The 25206-nt window shown below is 38.4% G+C and overlaps 1 protein-coding gene across 1 annotated transcript in view; it reads right to left on the bottom strand.

The window, feature by feature from the left end:
- The window catches only part of CELF2 (CUGBP Elav-like family member 2), a 707230-nt gene that overhangs the window by 547750 nt on the left and 134274 nt on the right, over positions 1 to 25206 (bottom strand). The gene's annotated exons all lie outside the window — the stretch shown is intronic.

The following is a 25206-nucleotide window of genomic DNA, read 5'->3' as shown; positions in this document are numbered from 1 at the left end:
CTCTAAATAATGGGGTTCTTCTGGTCCACCCTCTCAGTTTTCTTCTTTTCTCTATACTCTCTCCCTAGTTGACCCCATTCACTCCTGTGGTGGGGTTCATTTCCATCTGATTTTTGTTCCATAATAGCCCAGGATTACTCTCTGAGTTCCAATCAACAGATACAGCTACCTATGTGACACCTTTGAGTGGATGCCTAGGAGTTATGTAAGAGTCAGCTCACATTTTACACGTCCAAAGTTGGTCTCATGATCATCCCTTCCTCCTCTTCAAATTCTTGCCTCTCTCCCACATTTCCATAAACGGCACTACCCTCCTCCTAGTTCTATATGGAAACTTGGACATCATCCTCGATTCTTCCCTTTGCCTCAGCATCCAGGCACTGAAAAAAAAATCCTGCATGATTCCAGTTATATGAGGAATCTAAAATAGATTACAGAGCCAGAGAACAGAACGGCGCTTACCAAGGGCTTAGGGTGGGAGGAATGCAGAGGTGCTGGCCAAAGGGTACAAGTTGCAGTTATTGCAGCACGGATAAGTTCTAGAGATATATTAAGTACATATAGGATATACAGATACCTTTACTGCACCATATACTTAAAATTTTGCTAGAGAGTAGATATTATCTTACATGCTTACTACAAAAGAAAAAATATTAAAAATAAGTAAATAACAAATTTATTAAATTACTTTAAATTTGTCTATTCTTGTACATTGTCCTAGTCTAAGCCATTATGTTATCTCTTGCCTGAACTCCTAAAACAGCTTCCTAACTGTTCTTATGTCATCTCTCTCATCTACCTCAGTCCTTTTCCTCTGCCATAACAAATCTGGTCAATTTGTCTGCTATTGTAAATACTTCTGTGGTTCTTGTAGCTCCTTGGATAAAAGTCATAATGCACCTACCTAGTCTTGCCCCATCCCCACCTCTGGTCTCACCTTGCTGCACATTTCCCCTTGTTTTTACACTTCAATCACACCAACTTTCTTTCAGAACCTAAAATACAAATCTCATCACACAGAAACCCTTAACATCAATGACTTCCATCTCACACAGAACAGAACACAAAATGCCGACACAACTTACAAAACCTTGCATGATTGGACCCATGCTCACTGTTTCTATCCCATATGATGATACATCCCCCTTTGTCCATCAATGTGCAGCCAGATAAGCTGATTTCTGTCTTAGAGCTTTCCATACATTGTAGCATTCAACAATCATCCTTTACTTTTTATAAGGTCAGCTTCATCTCAGCTTAAATATCACCTCTTCAGAGAGGCCTTCCCCTCACCTCCTTATTTAGATAGACTTCTCTCACTGTTCTCTATCCCAACATTCTATTTATATCCTTTAGGGCTCTATGCTCTCATAATTATGTATTGGTTTACATGTTTTTGTCTTTTTACTCCACTAGATCATAAACTCCAAAAGGATAGGGCTACCATGGTATACAAATTCAGAGGCTGATACACGGGAAGGACTCAAATATTTAAAAGTTAATCTGGCCACAAGGCAGAGGTACTTTCAAGATGCAAAGCTAAAGTTAGGAAGCTAATACAATAGTCCAGGCACCATATCCCTGACTTGTACCCCAACCACTTGTATAAAGAGCACAAATGTGAGTGACATTAAGAAGATAAAACAGACTTTGTTACTAATTTGAAAAGGTTGGAGGAAAGAGAAGAGAAAGGACAGTGATGCTCCTAAGGAGGAGGGCTGCTGGGCAGACATCCTGGCTAATTGCAGAGATAAGGCTCTGGACAGAAAGCAGGATAAAAGCACCCTGAACTGTTTGCTTATTAGGAATCTGATAAGAACCATTAAGAATATAGTGTGTCCATAAAGTCATGGTGCACTTTTGACCGGTCACAGGAAAGCATCAAGAGATGATAGAAATGTGAAATCTGCACCAAATAAAAGGAAAACCCTCCCAGTTTCTGTAGGATGATGTGGCAGCATGTGTGTATGCGCAGATGATAATGTAACACCGTGTATACAGCGGAGCAGCCCACGGCCATGCCAGTCGAGATGTGGACAGTACAGAGGAAAGCTGAGTGTGTTCTGTGGCTCGCTAAATTTGAACCCTTGACCAAAGTGCAACGTGAATATCGGCGCGTTTATAACGAAGTGCCACCACATAGGAATAACATTACTCGGTGGGATAAGCAGTTGAAGGAAACTGGCAGTTTGGTGGAGAAACCCCGTTCTGGTAGGCCATCAGTCAGTGACGAGTCTGTAGAGGCTCTATGGGATAGCTCCCTAAGGAGCCCTAAAAAATCTGTGCATGAGCCCACACTGAACTATACTGAATAGGTTTGAAACTGGGAGAGTTTTCCTTTTATTGGTGCAGATTTCACATTTCTATAGTCTTTTGTTGCTTTCCTGTGACTGGTCAAAAATGCACCATGACTTTACGGACACACTGTACATTATAAATATATCATGTTTCTATTTGGGCTGTTAATAAATTCTATAGTGTTATTATATAACACAGAAAACCAAATTTATCTCTTCAGTATGATGTTAAAGATGTCTGGTAAGCTTCTTAGTTCTTATACAAAAAGAGAAAAGGCTTGGAGGTCAAGTAAACAATTAGGTGTAACTCCCAGATCTGCCACTGCCTAGGTAGATGTGCCATTGGCATGGTAACTGACCTTTCAACTGCTTGGGATATTCTGTAAAATGGGGACAACTACTCCCTACTGTGAAAATTAAAATTAGGTAATATATCTGGTCTGGAGGGGACATAGCCCCTCCAGATTTACTGTCCAACCCATCCCTCATCTTTTTTAATTCAAGTCTGTTCCCATACGTTCCTTGATCTTTGTGATTCAAAACCCCTACTTCTATTTCTACCTAGTTTCAAGGGGCAGAATAAAAACAAATGAGACAGTGCTGTCTGCTCCTAATTACCCACTTTGTAGCTTATTTACAGCAAGTTCTTAATTTTGGTTTGGCCTCATCCTGGCCCTAGGATATATCTTGGCAGCTTCTTTATGTTATGTTGCTTTGTGTTATGGAGGCGTTCAGACTGAACATCAGTCTAATAAACATAACTGGGAAGGAAAAGTGCCATGTGCAGAATCCAGCATAAATGCCTTTTAGAATTATCTGTGGTTTTGAATTACGTCTGCTATTGCTTCATTTACATTAACCAGGTTGATTAGAATGGGCTACATGCCACAATTCTGAAAAGACGCAATGCTTTTTGGAAAGAAGACAAACCACAAACATAAAGCATTATCATAAAAGTTTTATGCATGAAAATGTATCCTCAAAACTCTAAAAAGTAAGAAGCAGTTTCATTTTTTCTCTTTGTTCAATTTTTGCTTTGTAGGACTCACATTAAAAACATTTATTTATATACTTCTGTTTATATATTAGGCTAAAAACTTTACAAGTTGATATATTGTTAATATATCTGGCATGGAGAACTCTAAAATTGTGTCCTAGGATGATTTTTAGATAGTTGAGATAACTAGTCATTATCACCCAGGCATCATGTTCTTTACTATTTTTAAGTAATAAGCTGACATTGCATTTCATCTTTTCTCCCTACCAATTCTAGCGTCATAAATGCATGTGTTCAGAGGTTGGTTTTGTTTACTGCAGTTTCTCATTTTTTAAAAACAATATTTCCATGTTAAAAACAAAGTGCTAAGGAAGGAATAAGTAACTTTGAACTATGAGCAAGACCCCAGGGAGAAGATTCCGAAATTAAGATGAGCCCCCGACCCTGAATCATGGACTATGTAATCGATCAATTGATTATCACTGTTTTATCGAACTGATTCACCTGCCTGCCCATCACAAAGCTATAATCATGCCCAGAAAGGTTACTCTCTCTTTTGATCTACTGTCAAAAATGACATTTGTCAAAAAGCTGAGTCCAACCTAACACTGCAAAAGAAGACCCTTGCAACTATTTTCTTGCTTTTGAAAATGTTTCCTTTGCTGCTGCTGATCCTTTTTGTCTTCATGTCTGGGATCTTACAAAAGGCCCCAAGTATTAATACATTCAAATCTGCCTGTGAGTTGCTGTAGAATTCCTGTGTTGAATTCACTTGTATAAAGTTTCCCAAACTGTTGTACATTTAGCAAATGTTTATTGAATCCCTACTATGTATCAGGCATTGTAGTAACTTTCTTGGGGAGACACTGATATGGGACAGGTTGTCTAGATAGAGGTTGGGCTTCAAGTACAATATCACAGGCTCCTGATATACTTTGTGAACTGATGAATAAAGAGTTGTCTATACACCTCCTGGTAGTCAGGATAAGTTCCAGGAAACTGAGCTTGTTATCACATTCCAATTCTTTTTCCAGCATCTTACTTTAGGATTTATTAAATCACCTCTTCAGGCCCCGGACCTTGTAAGAAGCTGGCACATGTCAGACTGCCAACCACATGGCACAGGGTAGACAGAATGCCTCTGTAAACCTTGTTCAAGAAGTGCCTTTACTGCCCTTGTGTTAGCCATGACCCTCAGCTAACCCTGAGGAGGTAAACACCAGGGAATCTGGGATCCTAGTCAAGTATCTCAGAATACTCATTACACCATCAGAAGTCAACACTGGAGCAATTTGTTCTAGAATAATGCTAACATACTTGAAATTTGCAATTGGGAATTTAATTCATTTCAGCATATAAGAACATTTATTTCTTTGTTCTACTGGCTTCAGGGAAAAAAACTTCTTTCAGAATTCCACCACTGCTCATTTCTAGGACTTTGGGTTTATTTTATGCAATTCTCTTATGCAGCCTCAGACAAACCCAACATTTAAGCTGGACAAGGGATCAAACATAGAGTTAAGTAAGTTTGGAGCAACCAAAAATTTAGAATTTGATATGGTGATGTCTATTGTTTTTAACATATTAAAAAAAACAAGTTAGGGGAGTAGATTCTTTGACAGATGAATACAATTGTGTTGAAAAAATAGTTTTGCAATATATTTGTGTTTTGTAGCTAGGCAACCAAAACTGACTAACACATAGGAAGTATGTACTTCTGTGCTGCTTCTAGTGAAATTATGGGAATTATAAATCTGTTAATTTTTTATGTGAATATTCTCCATGTAAAGGAAAAAAAATTAAAATAAATAAGGCCTCTTGAGTTTAGAAGGCTTGTTTCTGACTCACTTCTCCCCCACAGCCCGTTTATTTTCCCTCAGTCAGTCTTTCCCACAGGGCTGAAGGAGTGGGAAGTTTTGCAAAAAAGGAAAAAGGGAGTTGATTGGAAGGTATTAATTTTAAAAAAATTATCCTTCAGGACCCAAGGAAGAATAACCTAAAATAAGGAGTCAATTTTGCTGGGCTTAATTATGGGGTCACACAATGTAGGAACTATGTTATATTTTTAAAAAAGCTTTCAGGAAATAAACTGGCATTGAAGTAAAGACTATTGCTATAAAATAGCTATGATTACACTGTAACTCAGGCTGCAACAATTTGTTTGTATGATTATTCTAAGTCTGCAATATGTTCCTGTTGATCTTTTTTTCTTTTTAATCTATGGCATTGAATAGCCCACAATTCCTATTACTCTTTGGAAAACTTTTCACAGCCAAGGCTAAACAACTGCCAAGCAGGACGACTTCTATTACTGTTTATCAACCATGCAGTTTTAAGAAAGGAATCTTATAAAACTTCTCAGTGGAAATTGCTGTATCTTGACCAACTTTTGTCCTTGTCTGGCTATAGTTCAATAACCTTTCTATACTGATTCCAGGCAGGTGGAGAAGTAAATATGATAGAAGACCCAACATGATGATGGGGAGAAACAAACAATTTGTCCAGTGAGTTATGGGTCGCTGCTATTGTATTTTACAAAAGATGATTATATGTTAAAAATGACATTACATGGTTCCAAAGATTAATCAACCACTTGGAAAGTTGAGGGACTCCACTAGAACATTACCGTCACGTCCACAGAAGTCAACCTCTGCAGGGCCAACCATGAGCCCTCTGAGCTCTGCCAGGTCCACTGTGTCCACCCCACCTTGGTCTCTCCCTTTTGCTTTCTACCTCTGGTGATGTTGGCTGCACAAGGCTTAGAGGTGAAAGTACATTTTAAAAGCTTTCAGTAGAAGGGTAGCCAGAAAAAAATATCCTTGTACCTGACATCAAAGCCTGTTGTACTTATAAATCTGACAGGGCAATTCCCTTGGGTTAACTTCTGCTAAGAAATGAAGATATTTAAATCCAAATTCCATAAAATAATTAGGAATTCAAAAGTTATACGCATCTATCACAAACTGTTAGAATCAACTAAAATTTCAAAGTCACTAACTAATAGAAATTCATCTTTGGAAAGACTCTTCTTCAGAAGTCTAAGGACATGCTAAATCCTAACATAAGTCTCAGAGAAAATGTGAGATATCCAGTCAAGGCCTGCACCTTGTTAATAATTAGGTAGGGGCACAGATAAAGGTTTCCTGACTCCTGGCTTAGGGATTGATTTCCAATGAAAAGTACTTTTAAACAATTTGGTTGTTAATCACATCATTCTTTCCTTGCTTGCATTAGCTTTCATCAAAATGAATAAAAAATGGACAGCACGGGCAGGTTGGAAAGTCAATATTTAAGGTAAATATTAGTCCATATCTATTGAAAGATAACAAAAGAAGATGAGATTGATAATAATTGATCATCCCTTAATACCGAGATCATTGTTATGAGTTAATTCTGAGTATCACAACTTGTAAATTTACTTTACAATTTTTTATTTCAATTTTCACCTCCTCTTCTAGACTTCGAGCTCTTGGAGGCATGTGCTACCTTTCCTTTTGTGATTCAGTGATGGTGATGGAAGGCAAATACATATTAACTGTCATACTTCTCCAGTCTCCCCTTCTCCTCACACCCATGATAAACACAGTGTCATTCTAGTGGGTCTGTGCATTTACTTATTATTTAATTCATTCATTTTATTCTGCAATTATTTACTAAATGCCCACCATAGTACCTCAGAATATCAGTCTTAGCACTGAACATTCTTGGTCTAGAATATTGTTTGGAACGTAACAGATGTTCAATAAATATTGGTTTAGTAAATTAGTAAATGATCACATTAGATTTATTTACTTATTTATATTTATGTATAATAAAATATACATAACATAAAATTTACCATCTTAACTGCTTTTATGCATACTGTTCAGTAACAGTATTAACAACAAAATTGTTTAAAAGTACTTTTCATTGGAAATCAATCCCTAAGTCACAAGTCAGGAAACCTTTATCTGTGCCCCTACCTAATTAAGTTTATTCACGGTATTGTGCAACCAATCTCCAGAACTCATTTCATCTTGGAAAACAAACTCTATACCCATTAAACAACAACTCTTCATTCTTCTCTGTTAGCATCCACTTGCACCCACCATTCTACTTTCTGTCTCTATGAACGTGATTATTTTAAGTACCTTATATAATTGGAATCATACAATGTTTGTCCTTTTGTAACTGGCTTATTTCACTCAGCATAATACCCTCAAGTTTCACTTATGGTGTAGCATGTGTCAAAATTTCCTTTCTTTTTAAGGTTGAATAATATTTCATTGTGTGTAGACACTACATTTTGTTTATCCATTCATTTGCTGATGGGCACCTGGGTTGTTTCTAACTAATGTCTATTGTGAATAATGCTGCTATAAATATGGGTACAGAAACATCTCTTTCAGGCCCTGCTTTCAATTCTTTTGGGTAAAAACCAGAAGTGGAATTGCTGGATCATATGGTAATTTTAGTTTTAATTTTTTGAAGAATTGTCATACTGTTTTTCATAGTGGCTGCACCATATTATATTCCCACTCACAGCGCACAAGCGTTCTCATTTCTCCACATCGTCACTAATACTTGCTATATTTGTTGATAATTCCATCCTAATGGGTATAAGGTGGTTTTGTTTTGTATTTCCCTAATCCAAATTACTTTTATTTTCAAAGGTGTTTTATTCTGCTCTGGAGAGACAGTTACACTAGTAACAAATGAGATTTATAATTCGCACCTCTCTACCCATGATTTTCATCCTCTGCTTTCATCATTTCATTTTTGTAATAAACTCATTCACATTCATTAAAACACACATATATTTTTTGTGTAACAACATTCTCTACATACAGAAAAATAAAATCAATGCTAGATATGACACATGAGTACTTTTGAGAAATGTTTTAAGAACTATGATTCTTAAGAGCAATCCAGCTCCACTGTGATACCCTAAAACATGATGACTTCTGTGTCCAGTGAAGGGCTAACATACCCACAGTCTACTCTATCATCTTTGGTCGCTAGGGCCAAGCACTTGACAAATTAGAAATCTATGGAAAATCCTGTTTGGCTATTTTTTAAACACTTTTTTTTTTCCTAATGCTTTTCCAGAGTAGTCTGTTCTCAAATTGCAAAGTAAATGATTTACATTTTCATTTTTCCCTATTTTCTGAAGGCGACATTACTGAGAGGTTAGAATGTAAGCTATGAAATAATTCTTAGCAAGTTAGTAAAATGAGGGAAGAAAGGCAAAAATCTCTGGGTAACTTGATATTTAGGTATTTAGCTCCTGAAAATTCATGGGTGGACAGTAGCATCTGTTCATGAAAATATAAACATATTTGCAAAATGGGTAAAAACATGCCCCTCAGTGGCCCAGGGATCTGGATTAGGATAGTAGAATTCTCTGCTTAACTGCCTACAAAAACAGTTTGATCACAGTGACATTTCCAGGAGGCCATGTCATTGTTTAGTTCTATCCAATTAGTCTTATGCCTCCTGGAATATTCCTTCACTTGCCATTCCCTGAAAGAGAAGGGAGTCAGATCACTGTGTTTCAGTCCCAACTAGCTCTGTCTTTTGTATAGTTTGTGTCCTCATCTATAAAATAAGTGATCTGAATCTAAGGATTCTTGCGACCATCCACTTCTCAGCACTGAAATTCTAATAATCTGCTTCTCCTAATTATTTTCCACAAATGGCTTTGGTGCCTATGGCAGTGCAATTTCTAGACCCCGAAGGCAAAAATCCAAAACAAGGCTCCTAAGGCAAAATAGCGTTGTCTATTTTCTGAGGTTACTCAGATGCTTTTGTGGATACTTCCATGTACACCCTGTTTATGATTTCAGTTTCATCACTGGACTCCAGACTTCCCAGACACAGGGCCTCCTCCTGCTCATCCCCAGTGCGTCTAAAAAATCATAGAAATCAGATTCTATAACAGAATTCTCTCATAGATAGGGCTGCCCAATAAAGACACAAGATGCCAGTTCAATTTGAAATTCAGAAGAACAGCAAATAATATTTTTAGTGTGAGTATACCTCATGCAATATTTGAGACATACTTATACTAAAAATGTATTCATTGCTAATCTGAATTTCAAATTTAACTGATGTCTTACAATTTTGCTTGCTAAATCTCATAACCCTGAGAGCATAAGTCCTGTGGGTATGAAGTTCATCTTGGCCACATGTCATGGGTAACTGAGCAAGTTACACAGCCTCTGTGCTCCTTGACTTCCTCACCTGACAAATGTGAATAATGATGATCTTTCTCACAGGAGGGCCAGCTCAAGATAAATGGGGATGCTGGAAAGACTATGATTTTTCCCCATCCAATTAATATTTGTTAAATATTTGCATAAAATTTATTCTGTGAAAGTAAGAATAAGCTGTTTAATTTTAATAGTAAATTAATACTCAAATGAGAGGTTTTAATTTATCAGAAACCAAACCTCTTATGGTTTGATTACTCTGGCATTTGTTTAATTAAGCTCCTTAATCTGAATCTGTAAGGATTAATATTAGCGACTGAACTTCAAGGTCTATATGACTCCTGGTGCAAAGTAATGCTCATTAGAGGAAGATAATGTTATTGTTATTGTTAAAACATCTTTGTATGAGCAACCTACCCCCGAACCCTAAGATACTCTTTGGAGATGGATTTACAAGCATCATATAATCAGAGCTCCAGATCTGAGAGTTGATCTAGTCTGAGTTCATCACTTCACAGGTAGAACTGAAACCCGGGCAGATAGAGTGATTTATGGGAAGTTTCCCAGAGAGGTAGATGCATAGCTTGGTGTCCTCAGTGCTCTTTGCTCTTGTCGAGAGACACACTAACAGTCTAGATATCTAGATAAGTGACATGATTCATGAAGTAGTTCCCCTACAAAGTAAAAATACCAGGCATATTCAACTCGTGTGCAAATATTAACTGTACCATTTTGAAAGTTTATGGGAACACAGAAATCTTACTATCATGGTTGGAAACATAAAACATTGGCATCTTTCTCAAAAAAGACCCACTGAAATCACACCGTGGAACACCAGAGGGATTGAAGCTAATGATCTTACTAGAGCCGTTTCCAAATAAATACAAATTTCTAATTGTGACACAGCTCAAATGAGTATCTGACTCTCTTTGGAAACTATTAAAAATGCTTGTGCAGATTAAAATTACAAACGCTTATTGAAACAGTATGCCTATGAAAGCAGAGAAGACAAACAATGACAAACAGAAAGGTCATTGCTGATGAAATATTTCCATTAGGTGGCCCTGTTCCATGATCTTTCCCTGATTCCCTCTTAATCAGAGGTATGAGTGAGTGCTGGAGAGTTAACTTTCTATGAGAAACTTTCTATGAGCTGAAACCTTCCACTTACAATTCATTGTTCTAAACATTTTCTTATGTTTTTTGGCAGATTGAATGTGCAGGCACATATCTGAGCTGACCTCCTTTGGCTGAGGTTGCCTAGAATTCTGTTCAGCAACAGAAACTAAATATTTTTGACACTGCTTAAGAAAGTGGTCATTTTAAGTGGGTTTACACTTTACATTCTCATTAAAGTATGGCTTATCTTTAATAGTATTAATGCTCCAGTTAGAGACTGTGCATAATTATTATCCTAAAGTCACATGGGGCCAAGGAAGCAGAAATCTCTGTGATGTGAAGACTGGTTTGACAAGAATTTCAAACATTCACAAGGTTAGTTTAGTTTTCTTCTTTTCTCTTCAGAGTTTTGGCAGAGTAGGTCAAGCTCCAGATATGAGTTTAAAATTTTGGAGTTCTGTTGATAAAACTGAAAGCTGAGAAATATTGTGAGATGAGACAAAAAGAAAATTCTGGAAAACCCTGTCTTTTGCTACCCAAATAAATAAATAACAACCATACTCTATTAATGGCATTCCTTAATGCAGGTGACCCATAGAACATAGCTCATTATTTAAATGATATAACAAAAGGTTTTCTTAAAGTTCTTATATAAATTTTATTATGCTAGACTTTCTACTTTTAAACTTTAATAACTAAAATTATTTGTCTAATAGGAATAAATTCTAAATGGTACTTGAAGAGGAAATGAATTTGAAGCTCTCAGTTGTGGTGAGTTTTATTCTATCAGCTAATAAATCACTAAATGGAGTTACTGTTCATTTGTCAGAAGATCTGAAATAAGCATATCCACTAAGGTATGAATATGGCCAAGTTCTGTACCTTGTTTTTCTCATCTATAAAGTGGAATGATGGTAGCTTCTTCATGGATTATTGCAAGGATGAAATGAGATAAAAGATTTAAAGTGTTTAGAACAGGGCTTTGTATATGATTATTATTTAAATGGCAGGTGATACTATAATAATAAAGGATTATTAGTATTAATAGCTCCATCACATTTAGCTTAGTATTTTTTTTTGTATTTTTCTGAAGTGAGAAGCAGGGAGGCAGAGAGACAGACTCCCACATGTGTCTGACCAAAATCCACCCAGCATGCCCATTAGGGGGTGATGTTCTGCACATCTGGGGCATTGCTCCATTGCAACTGGAGTCATTCTAGCATCTGAGGTGGAAGCCATGGAGCCATCCTCAGCACCTAGGCCAACTTTACTCCAATGGAAACTTGGCTGCAGGAGGGGAAGAGAAAGATAGAGAGAAAGTAGAGGGGGAAGGGTGGAGAAGCAGATGGGAGCTTCTCCTATGTGCACTGGCTAGGAATCAAACCCAGGACATCCACATGCCAGGCCGATGCTCTACCACTGAGCCAATCGACCAGGACTAGCTTAGTACTTTTTAAATGCATAAAATAGTTTTGATGGTTTTTACATACATTTAATACAACTCAGCCCCTTCACTATTTTGTCTGTAGGAACATACACACAAATATTTGGTTGTTCTTTCTTTTTCTTTTTTAAGTGAAAGGAGGGGAGATAGACTCCTACATGTGCCCCAACTGGGCTTTATCCCCATCTGGGGCTGATGCTCTGCCCATCTGAGGCTAATGCTCACACCTGAGCTATTTTTAGCACCTGAGGCGGAGGCTCCATGAACCATCCTCAGCACCTGGGGCTGACACTTGAACCAATCAAGCCATGGCGGTGGGATGGGAAGAAAGAAAGGGAGAGAGAAAAGGAGAAACAGATGGTTGCTTCTCCTGTGTGCCCTGACTGGGAATTGAAGTTGGGACATCCACATGCTGGGTTGACGCTCTACCACTGAGCCAATCACCCAGGGCCAACATTTGTTTTTTTACACCAAAAAACTATACATACATAGACACATATACAGTTCAGTTAACAAAGTTTCTTACTTTACCTCTCCTGCTTATTGTTTAAAAAACATTGTGTGCAAAGGAAGAGGGAAATCTTAGATCTGAAAGGTCATAGCTTGAGAGGAATCATGGATATATATATATATAAATTTTTTTTCTATATTTCTGTGTACCAAAAACACTTTAAAAAGTGCTTTCTAATTGTGATTTTTTATTCTTCAAGGAAACCATAAGAATATAATTCCCTATGCCATTTTTAAGGGTCTTTTTGAAAATATCTTACTTTCAAGAGACCACATATATTTAAGCTCTTATAAAGTAAGTAACTACTTTTTAAAAATTCCATTTTGGATTTCTCTGTATCCACTATTGCCTCAGAAGTCAAACCCCAGGGATGTACAGAAGTTTTCTGAGTAGATTCCTCCAGTGCATCAATCCTGGTGAGCTATTGGGGTCAATCAGCTGTTTTCTAATCGAGATAAAAAAATGAAAATCTGTAATAAGTAAGTAATCTAATTTTCTTTACTCCAAATAACTAGGTTTCAAAATGTATTCAAAAATATGTTATTTATCTCTCTCTCTGTCTATCTCTATTTCTGTATCTTGCATATGAAAAGAGAATAAACAAAGAACCTAAATTGGAGAAAAATAGTAAAATAGTAAATCAGGTCTACACACAAGTATAGTTAATTGCTTAAAAAGACATCTTTTTTCCTGAGGTTCTTCAAATTGAAGTTTCAATTTTTTCTCACTGAGGACATATAATTAATCTGTGAAATTTAATCTGATGAGGTTTTGAGGGCATTTTATTTTGAGTAATAATAATATGCCTAAACCAGTAAAGCAGTTTTAACTATTGACTTAAAAAAATGCAAGACTACAAAGATATTACTGTTGTTTCTTGTAAACAGTGCTTCTATAACTCATCTCCTTTAGGCAGGGAGGGCTCTTGAACTTGCAGCAAAATGTACCTCTGTGGTAGCAGGTAAGAGGCCAATAGTTATTATCCACATTTGTGCAGAAGAAAATGAAGGTAGAAGCCGATGACAGGATTTGATTTGGTTAAAGTCAGAGGGCAGCAGAGTTCATTCACATCACTGCACACCTCCTTGGTACCAAATGCCTTTTTAGATTTTGCAGATGCAAAGGTGGGTGAAGTCTAGCTGCCTCTATCAGAGAGCTTTTTGCATTGTTGCTTGGGAAGAAACAAAGGTTCTTTACTAAGTAGCTGCTGTACAATGTTATTCTTGCTGGGAAGACATATAAATGTGTGCTTGGAGAACACAGGAAGCCCCAGGAACTTTGAGTAGTGAAGAAACAAATCATACTAGTCTTTTAAGAAAATAACTGCACTGCAATGTGGGAAGCTCTGGAGTCTGGAAGGAAAGTGCTGGTAAGCCCTGTTGTAATCTAACAGCCTTTGAAAGAAACAAGAAGGACCTGCATTATGGCAGGGGAGTCAGGAGGACGAGAAGAAGCTTAACTCAGGAGGAGCTTCCCAGAAGAATGTGGATTAATGACAATTTAATATATGTGGCAAGGGACAGGACCTAAGCCATTGGAGACTGGCATTTTCAAGTCTCTGTCTTCTCTTTCCATTCCAATGCCACATACTGTATATGCACTCAAGCACCATATCTGCATTTTATTACTCCCTCTCCATAAATGAATCATAAATACAGTGGTGGGATTCAGTAGTTTGCATTGGTTTGGCAGAACCAATACCTAATTTTTTGTTGACTTAGATGAACTAGTTGTTAAAATGGCACTTGTCATCAGAGTTCTCTCTCAGGTGGGCACCTGGGCAGCTGCCCAATGTGGAAATCACAAATTTACATTCCTTACTCTTACTCTTTTTTAATGTTCATCTGCTCAACAGTGTATTCTAAGTGCTTGTAGAAATGTACATTCCATCCATAGGTGAAAAAAGCTTGGATGAAATTATGCATGTAATATTTATTTAAATATTTCATAAAACTCATTATACCTTTGATGAAGTACTACATTTTAATTTTCTTGCGTTTATAACTTCAGTAAACAAACATATGATGTAAAGAGAAAAAGTGTTGAACAATCAGGGAGTGACAAGCTGTCATTGGAAATAGCTTAAGTAACAATTTTATTGGGTTTTTTTGTTGGGTGTTATTTAATTTATATATTTTTTCATTCAGTGAGAGGAGGAGAGGCAGAGAGAAAGACTCTTCACCTGCACCTGGACCAGGATCCACCTGGCAAGCCCATTAGGGGCTATGCCCTGCCCATCTGAGGTGTTGCTCCATTGCTCAGCTACTGAGCTGTTCTTAGCACCTGAGGCAGAGGCCATGGAGCCACCCTCAGCACCCAGGGCCAACTCGCTCCAATTGAGCCATGGCTGCAGGAAGGGAAGAGAGAAAGAGAGAGAAGTGAGAGAGGGTGGGGCGGAGAAGCAGATGGACGCTTCTCCTGTGTCCCTGATTGGGGATCGAACCTAGGCTTCCACATGCTGGGCTGATGCTCTACCGCTGACACAACCAGCCAGGGTCTAATATATTTTATTAATATTTTAAAACTCATTCTTATAACATAATCTAGTTTTGAGTACCTCTTGTATTATTCTTATTTAAGTATTAAATGCATAAATTAATAAACTACCTTTGGTATATCATTTTTTTATACTTAAAATGGTCATTAGAGCAGAGAACTGGTTGTTAAATTATTTGAATCCCACCACTGCATAGATTTCTCCTGCCATCTCCTTAGAATTCCAGACCGTACATTGAACCCACTGCTAAAATGTCTTCTTAGGTTTAGTATATGCACTTCAGACCCAGACATCCAAAATCAACCCTAAATCTGGTTCTCCGGCAGGATTCAATCTCAGCAAATGGCATCTCCACCATGCCAAATTCCATGTGTTGCCCTTGATACTTCTTTTTCATCATCCTCAAACCAGATATCACTGTAAATCCTTAGATTTTGTTTCCTAAATATCATTTATCTCTAGTCCTCCTGCTACTATTCCACCCCAAATTACTGTCCTTTCTCTGTCCTAGACATTTTCAAGAACCTCCAAAATGTTCTTTCCATTCTTACAGGCATAATGTGATATCTTGTTGTATTTTTCACCTCACACCTGTCAGAATGACTATCAATAAATCAACAAACAAGTATTGGTGAGGGTGTGTAAAAAAGGGAATTCTTGTGCCCTGTTGGTGGGAATGCAAATTGGTACAGCCATGGTGGGAAGCAGAATGGAGTTACCTCAAAAAATTAAAAATGAACTGCCTCATGACCCAGCAATTCCACTTCTGGGAATGTATCCACAGAAACCTGAAACACTCATTTGAAAGAGTATATGCTCCTCATGTGTTCACTGCAGCATTATTTACAATAGACATGATTTGGAAGCAGCCTACGTGCCCATCAGTAGAGAAATACAAGTACTGTATGATTTCACTTATATGTATAATCTAACAAACAAAATGACTTAACAAGCAAAAAAGAGAAAGACTCGTAGATAGAGAGCAGGCTAACAGCTGTTGGTGGGGGGGAGGATGCTGGGTGAGAGGGGTGGAGGGATTGAACGAAAAAAAAATAGAAAAAACTCCTGGACATGGACAACAGTGTGGTGATTGCTGGGCGGCAGTGAGGTGAGGGGAAGTAGAGAAGGGTAAATGAGTAATAAATGCTGATAGATGGAGACTTAACTTGGGGTGGTGAACACACAATACAGTGTACAGATGATGTGAAATTGTGTAATTTTTTTATCTGATAAAAAAAAAAATAGAACTACTGCATATGACCCAGCAATGCCACTTCTGGTGTTTATCTGAAGTAAACAAAACACTAACTTGAAGAGATATATGCACCCCTATAATCTTGGCAGTATTATTATTATTATTATTATTTATTAGTTTTTTTAAGTGAGAGGAGGGGAGATAGAGACAGATTCCCTCATGTGCCCTGACTGGGATCCACCCAGCAAACCCCATCTAACGCTGATGCTCCAATCAACTGAGCTATTTTTAGCACCTGAGGCTGACCCTTAGACCAACTGAGCTATCCTCAGTTCCTGGGGCTGATACTTGAACCAATTGAGCCACTGGATGTCAGAGGGGAAGAGAGAGAGAAGGGGGATAGTGAGGGGAACAGAAGCAGATGGTTGCTTCTCATGTGTGCCCTGACTGGGAATCGAAACTGGGACATCCGTACACCGGGTCAATGCTTTATCCACTGAGCAAATCAGCCAGGGCCTGCAGCATTATTTACAATAGCTAAGATATGGAAACAACTTAGGTGTTCATCAATAGATGTGGTCCATACTTCTATGCAATGCAATATTAGTTGGTAATAAAAGAATCAAACCTTAACTGTTTGTGACAACATGGATGTACCTAGGGGGTATCATGCTAAATGAAAATATCAGAGACAGACTATATGATTTTACTTATATGTGGAATCTAAAAAACAAGTAAATGAACAAACAAAATAGATACAGACTCATAGATAGAACAAACTGATGGCTGCCAAAGGTGGGTGGGGCCAGGGAGCTGAGTGAAAAAGGTAAAGGGATGAAGAACTGGTAGTTACAAAATAGTCACAGGATGTGACAGCATAGAGAATATAGTCAGTAATACTCTAATAACTTTGTATGGTGTCAGGTGTGTACTAAACTTACCTAGTAAGGGGTGAGCACTTTGTAAGTTATATAAAGGTCTGATCACTATGTTGTATATTTGGAACTAATATAATATTGTATGTCAATTGTAATTGCAAAACAAAAATATTTAATAAATAAAATAAATGTCTCTCACATCCGTTCTCACTGCCTCTGTTACTGTGGGGATGAACTTTGGGAAACAGAAATTTCTTCATGGCACCTTTCCTGTTGAAAAATGGTTTCCATTGCTCTTAAGCTGAAAGAACAAAATCCTCCATGTGGCCTAGAATGTGTCTTAACACCTTTAACTGCCTTCTTTGCTAAAGTCCTAACTGTGTTCTGATCTCAGCTTTCTACAGGAATGTTTTATCTGTTATCCCTAAGTCAGACACCCATATATAATTCTCATAACACTAGGCAGTCTCTATTTACCACTTAGCAAAGGTGTAATTTTGTGTTTATTTTATGTTATGTTACAAATGTTTTTTTCTCTGACTAGATGCCATGATGTAGGTGAAAGGTCAGCCAAAAGAGGACCCCCAAGTTCAGGCAAGAAAAGTTTATTGAGGGGTTATTTGCTGGGCTGACTCCTAAAGTGGAGGTCAGCAGTGGTCTCTCTAACATGCAGGGTTAAACAGGGAACCACTGGGTGGGGGCTAACAGCCCTTAGAAGAATGGGAAAAGGTGGTTTTGGCCGTTGACGTAAGCTTTACCTGCAAGGGGTAACTGGGAAGTCTCACATCTGATTAGTCAACTCAGATGTCTGGGTTAGTTGACCTGGAGGCCAGAGGTGGTGATCCAGATCACCCTGTATGTTAGAATTCTTTTCACGTACTAAGGGAGGAGGGGGTTAGGGACCCTGACTGCAACCAGGTCTCTATGTTCACCACTGGATTCTCTAGTATACAGCTTGGGATATATTAGGTGCTCAATAAATGTTTGAATAAAAACACACTAAATGAACCAGTCCACGGTTTCTAATGAGAAAGAACAGGGAAATGGATGAAGTAATTGATCAAAGTTGAGAAGAGTCGGACAATGTTGAGAGTTGGGCAGAGGAATTCAGTTTGGGACATGTTTAGACTTAATCATTAGATAGGACACCACGGTAGATGGTAGAATATACAAAATTCTTTCCAGAGAGAAGTTGAAACTGGGAGTCATTGTGCATATGTACTTGAGACGTTGCAATGCTAAGGGGCTAAGTACAGAGAAAAACTGCAAGCTCAAGGGCCCCCAGAGACCACCCAGCAAAGGCACATGTGGAAAGATACAGCAGGAGGCAAACTGGAGAGTGCATGCTCTGTGGTAAAGCATGCAAAATCAGATTAAAACAAAACATCCTGGTAGCAAAACAAAGCACTTCTGCAAATTCCATTCTGCCCTCTTGGAGGGCTGTTTGACATCATGTGGAATGAAGGACGAGAAGGTCAAAGATAAAGCACAGGTATGCAGAGGAGCAGCCAGAGAAGCAGAGGAAGAAATTAAGATCATAGAAGAGAGATGAGTAGAACATAATCTCTTGGGAGCCAAGATGGAACATCTTAAGGAAAAAGGGGTGAATCAACAGTGTTAATGCTTCTGAGAGTTTAAGTGTAATGAGGATTAAAATTAGACCATTGGATTTGGCCATCAGAATTCAGTAAAAGCCATTTCATCTAAACTCATGTTAAAATCCATGGTTTCTAGCTCTTGAGCCAGGTTGATTTGGGTACTTTTTCTACAGATCTAGTTACCACAGAGCATTGTTTCTGATTTTAGTTTACTCAGTCCCCTTTTGCAAAACATAAGTATTTCACATTTTCCTTTAGTGCCATTTTGAAAATCAAAATAAAATTTAAAGTACCACTAAAATGAAATCAGAGCAACCATAATTTTGAATATGTTTTATATTATCATAATTTGAATACCTGTTGGGCAGATAAAATATATTATGCTCACTTTGTTAAAGATGGCGCTGCCCACATGGAAGCCCATCGCCCAGGTGATGTTAATGTGTGTTGGGGCAGGCTGTGGGCAGGCAGGATCTTTGTAGCCTGGGGCTTGTTTTTAGGACTAAGCCTTTCCCACTCTTTTTGATGTGGGGTGGTGCAATCTCATCATGCCTCAGATAAGTGACTTTATTAGAGACTTCCCTATTTTGTATATTGGATTAAAGATTTTGATTTTTGCACTATAAAGTGGGGCAGACTTGGAGCCTGCTCTCTCTCCATTCCTGAGATTAGCATTAGAGGAGAGAGCAGAGAGGAGAAAAGAGAGAGGCCACATGGAGGAGGCCAGGAGAAGCAGCCAAGATGATAGATAAAGTGTTGAGTGAGAAGCCAGTTTGTGCAGAGTTTGTGCAGGGAGAAGGAAGGAGATGGGGAACAGAGGTGAATAAGGCTGGTGAGCTAGAAACCTTTGATTCTAGGAAACTCGGATAAGTCAATAGCTTTGTGAGCACTGAATGAGTGGGTTTTGGAGCCCAGTGTGTGTTTTTACTTGCCCGCCGGGTGCAAGCTAGGATTAAAGATGATGGCCCATCAGCTTTTGGCTCCATTGTTTCTTTACCGACTGTCCAAATCCAATGCAAACCTGCATGGGCCAGGCTGCTGTGGGTAGCCCTGGCTACTGGCTTCATAATACCCAACAACCTGGAGAGGTATATTAGAATAAGTATTATCCCAATTTTATGAATAAGAATAGAAAAGCTTAGGGAGATCATGGACGTATTAGGTGTCACACAACCAGTTAAATGCTCCAACCACAATTAGCCCAAATCTGGCCTCTTCCCATATTGCTGATTGCAGTCTATTTGGTGATATACTTACTATCAGCCAAACATACTTCTACCAAAGGAAACCACTGTCCCCCTCCCATCACCCACAGCAAGCCAAGCTAACCATGGTTCAGAAGTTCAACTTACCATATGGAAAAAGTCATTCTTCTCGTTGGAGCTCTGAAGGTTGAAACCTTCTTCAGACCCCAGGAAATAGACTAACTACCTTTAAAATTACACTGCTCACAAAAATTAGAAGATATTTCAAAATGAACATGAAGTGATAAAATATCCCCTAATTTTTGTGAGCAGAATTAGGGGATATTTCCAAATGAATATGAAACAATAAAATATCCCCTAATTTTTGTGACCAGTGTCATTTATTTTTTAAAATCTGCCTCTGTAGCTTCTACGATCATGTCTCTAATGGAAGCTGAACCTCATCTCTAGCGAGAAGGCCTTTCTTCTGGACGTATGACTTGAGTGGTGAGAAAACTGAATCTGTCCGTGGCCCCTGCTCCTGGTGCCTGGTACACATCATCAGTGTGCCCATGCCTGCAACATGGTGATCTCATTCTGGCAGATTAGATGTGAGGGTCACTGACCATGCTCCAAACAGGTCTCAAGACTGCTTATTAACACAAAACTAATGGCATATGATTACCTCTTAAAATTTTGCCTGGTAGCCTCAAAAAACAGTTTCCAAATAGATGCTGCCTAAACAATTGTATTTACTTTAGAGTAAACCCCAGGAAGATTAGAAGAGTTTGATTTCATGTATAAGTGATACTGACAACCCCACTAGCTTATTTATTGAATGAGTGAGTGAGTGAGAACTATGTGCCAGGGGTTTTATAAATATTACTTGTGAATTAACAGCAAACCTTTGAGATTGATACTTGCCTAAGGCCACAGAGCTATTAAATGGCAGATTGGATCTGAATTTGGGTCTATTCTGCTTTGAAGCCCATTCTCCCACCACATGTTGGACCTCAGGAACAAATTAGAATAAGAAACGCTGAGGAAGGGAGCAGGTTCACTAGCACTGTTTTACTACAGAATAGTGTTATGCCCCAAATTCAGGACAAAGACACCCTGATATAGACAGAGGTGTCCATCATTCCCTCTGACTTGTGTGAAGCATCAATTTTCTTCATGCAATCTCTCCCTGCTTTTTGCCTGCAATGATTGTTGTATACGGTCTGGAAAATTCCAGAACCAGTTTTCAAATACCTGTCTGAATTGCTGACATCACATAACTCTGACCTATGGACTTTCAATTTCTTTTTCCAATTCCCAATTTTCTTTCTTAAGAAAGGGTCAGAACAGTGCATATTAACATATTTTATCTTTCTTATACTAGAGTTTTTCATGTTAAAAATTCTGTACAGCCTTATGGTTTCATGCTGTCTTTTAAAAAGAATATCTGCTTCACTTTAATCCATTACTTAAATCTGGAATATTCCAAACCCAAATGTTACATGGAATCACCTGGGAAGAGTTTAATGGAAAAGCAAGGCAGCAAATTAGTACCATATGATTAGTTGAGTAATACTAAGTTTATTTATCTAAGGCTCCTCAGAAGAATGAATTGTATTTTTAAGTTATGACTTGTTTTCAATATCTGTACAGATTTGTCACTACTTAACTGGACATTTAGTTTTCCACTTATTTATGTCCCTCATTATAGTCATTTTCCTGGCTATTCAGTATGTGCACAATGCAGAGAAAAATAATTATAGGAAAAGGAACACAGAGAATGTCATAATTAAACCATGCTGCACTTGCAAAATACTCTCAATATCCCTGAAACATCTTGATTGCTATAATCAGGTAGATTAGGTTTTCAGCAAGTATCTTTTTAAACAGAGCTTTCTCTAAAGTCAGAAGCAGAGAGGCAGTTCTCAGAATCACCTTATAACACAAAATTAACTAAATTTGCCCTCAATTCATTTTTAAAATCACATATAAAGGGAAGTCAAAATGTAAACCACTCAATGTGTAAAACATGAGGGTATCTTTCATGACCTTCTAAATCAGGTTTATTTTCCCCTCATCTGAACTCTCATTAACAAATCCTCTGAGTGTACCAATGACAAAGCAGAAACTTATTGCCTCAAGATGTGGTTTAAACTTTTATTTTATGGTTTGGAGATTAAAGTTTCAAGTAAATAGAGTTGCAGGGGTCAATGGAAGTAAAAGACCTATGTGAGAGAATGCTGTTACCTCGAGTTAAAAAAAAACATTCACTGTTTTTGTAATACAAAACAAAAACATATTGCCAAAAGAGTAAGAAATGATATTCAAAAGGGATTTAAAGCCAATTACCGGGTAAAATACCCAAGCTAAGAAATAGAGTCCAGGACTTCAAATCCTCTTACATTCTCTTTTTCTACATCATGATGATGCAGGTTTATATGCAAAATATTTCTCTCTGATCCTCATCTAACTAATGGGCTGGTTGAGAGTGCTGGAGATATTGCTGACTTACTGAACTGTGACCTGCACAGAATAAGCAAAAAACAAGAAAACCAACTTTATAGCAGCAAACAAACAAACAAAAAAATTAACTAGAGAATTAAAGCTTAATATAGCTTTCTCCTCTAGAGAGCTCTGCCTGACTGCAGACAGTGCATGAAGCCAGGTTTCAGGTGCACAGCACACCACTAGTTCTGTTATAAGAGCTCTGCCCAAGATACGTTCAATAGCCTGACCTGTGGTGGCGCAGTGGATAAAGCGTCGACCTGGAAATGCTGAGGTCCCCGGTTCAAAACCCTGGGCTTGCCTGGTCAAGGCACATATGGGAGTTGATGCTTCCAGCTCCTCCCCCCTTCTCTCTCTCTGTCTCTCCTCTCTCTCTCTCTCTCTCTCTCTCTGTCTCTCCCTCGCCTCTCTAAAAAAAAATGAATTTTAAAAAAAATAATAAATAAATAAATAATAAAATAAAAGATAGAAACTTAAAAAAAAAAAAAAAGATACTTTCAATAAACGTATCTTAAAACACCTTAGCTGCCTGCCTGCTTCAGTGAGAGAAGACAGGGAGGCAAATGCTCACCCAGCAACTAGGACACAAGGATTACTCTCCAACCCAGTTACTGGATTCTAATAAAACAAAATCCATGTCCTCGGGAGCTGTTTCCTCAACTACTCTTACCCTGCTTTCCAAGAAAAAATAAAGACCTTTCCTGCCTTTCCCACAGAAATACTAACTGAGCACATCATGTCTAATGCAGCTCCTCACCGGTGCCAGACGCCCAGAGGTGAAATCTGCCTCCTGCTCCTGAAGGTGGAGGGGATAGCGTGGACTGGGGCGCACGGCAGCAGTCAGGAGGAGACCTGATTGGAATCTGGGCCAGGGCGGGTGTTCAAGAGGTTTGTGTTTTTTTTGCCATCGAGGAAGAAGTTATAATAAAATTAAAGTCTTTAAGAAAGAAATTCTGCCTCAAACCACTTTCCTCTCCAGTGATTTTATTTAAGTCCTATTCTTATATATATAATTTTAGTTCTTTGACAAAAGAAACTGATTCCTTTGATCTAGTAATTTAAGGGCAATTTATTGTAAAGTGATAATTTATTAAGATTCAAGAGTAGAGAAGGCTCTCATACTCAAGAAGGAGCTCGGCTCACACTTGAGTGTTCCTGACCCAGGCCTTGGGGGCGGGCAGAACCCATGGGGCAGAGATACAGAGAGCCTCATCCAACTTCTCCTAGTAGCTTAATTACTTGGCTCCCTCCCCTCCCCAGTCTACACTGCATAGCTAGAAATAAGTCTTAAAAAGTAAATTCCTTTATGTCAAATTATATTGGTTTTAATTCATAGAAAGCTATAACTGATTGAAGAGCCTCATAATGTAGGAGAAAGCTGACACAGCCATGTTATTTATTGGGCTCAGGGCCAGTTTGTAATCCTAAATCTCTTCAAAAATACTACTTTTGTTCTGAATGACCCATTACCGTGGGGGCAAAGAGGTACCTGCTCTAAGCAGATAAAGGGGGCTTCTATGAGACGCTAAATCTCTCTGCTTGTTATGATCTTGCATGTTTTCAGTCTAGCATTCAATCCAAGAATGAGTTTGATTTTTGTTTAATAATAAAAAGCCTGACCACATCCTAAAGAAGAGAGTGAACTTGTGGTAATGAAGACAGCAATTGTGGATACAGATGAGAGGCACAGAGAGTCAAGTTTTATTTCCTCAGAAGTTGTTTTCTGGCTCTCTCGGGCACTGGGCAGTAAATGATCCCAGCTGCCTTCCGTCCTCAGCACTTACAATCCTTGCAGGGCAGGTTTTTCAAGAACCCCATTTCCTTTTCTCCATTGGTCTCATTTCATAATCTGTCCACCTTCCTCAGTGGGATGAGTTTCTACTATACTAGATGAGATTTCAGGTCATTGTCAAGGTCAACTGGGTTAGAAGTGTTGTGTTGTCCTTAGAAGGTAGTATGCTTTGCTCTTGCCTCCATATAGCCCAAGTGAAAGGTGACCCTGGGTCAGAGAAAGCCTTACTACCCCTCCCTCACTCTTTGTACCCTCTCTTCTTTCCAGTACAGCTTAGGACAGTTCAGGACTTAACAAATTGGTAACATTTTCTCTTGTTGCTTTCTCTGGTTTAATTTCCCTATTGATGTTCTGGCTTTGTCTCTGAAAGGTCTAAATCAGGGGCCCCCAAACTTTTTATACAGGGGCCAGTTCACTGTCCCTCAGACCATTGGAGGGCCAGACTATAAAAAAAAACTATGAACAAATCCCTATGCACACTGCACAGATCTTATTTTAAAGTAAAAAAACAAAACAAAACGGGAAAAAATACAATATTTAAAATAAAGAACAAGTAAATTTAAATCAACCAACTGACCAGTATTTCAATGGGAACTATGCTCCTCTCACTGATCACCAATGAAAGAGGTGCCCCTTCCAGAAATGCGGTGGGGGCCGGATAAATGGCCTCAGGGGGCCGCATGTGGCCCGCGGGCCGTAGTTTGGGGACCCCTGGTCTAAATCTCAGTGGAGCATATATGGTCCATTGGTTAACATAGCAGTTGGTAAGCTGTGTTCTGTGGGCCAAATTCAGCCCTCTGCCTGTTTTTGAACACAGAGTCTTATTGGAATCCCACCATGCCCATTAATTTATATATTGTCTCTGGCTGCTTTTCTACTATGATGGCAGAATTAAGTAGTTGTGACAGAGATCATATGTTTTGTCAGCAAAACTAAAAATATCTACTAACCTGCCCTTTGTAGAAAAAAAATCTGCGAACCCGTGGTTTAGAACATTT

This window comes from Saccopteryx bilineata, chromosome 5, assembly GCF_036850765.1.
Source record: "Saccopteryx bilineata isolate mSacBil1 chromosome 5, mSacBil1_pri_phased_curated, whole genome shotgun sequence".
In the NCBI taxonomy this organism is placed as follows: Eukaryota; Metazoa; Chordata; class Mammalia; order Chiroptera; family Emballonuridae; genus Saccopteryx; species Saccopteryx bilineata.
The sequence above is the reverse complement of the archived record's forward strand: the minus strand, read 5'-3'. Positions and strand labels throughout refer to the sequence as shown.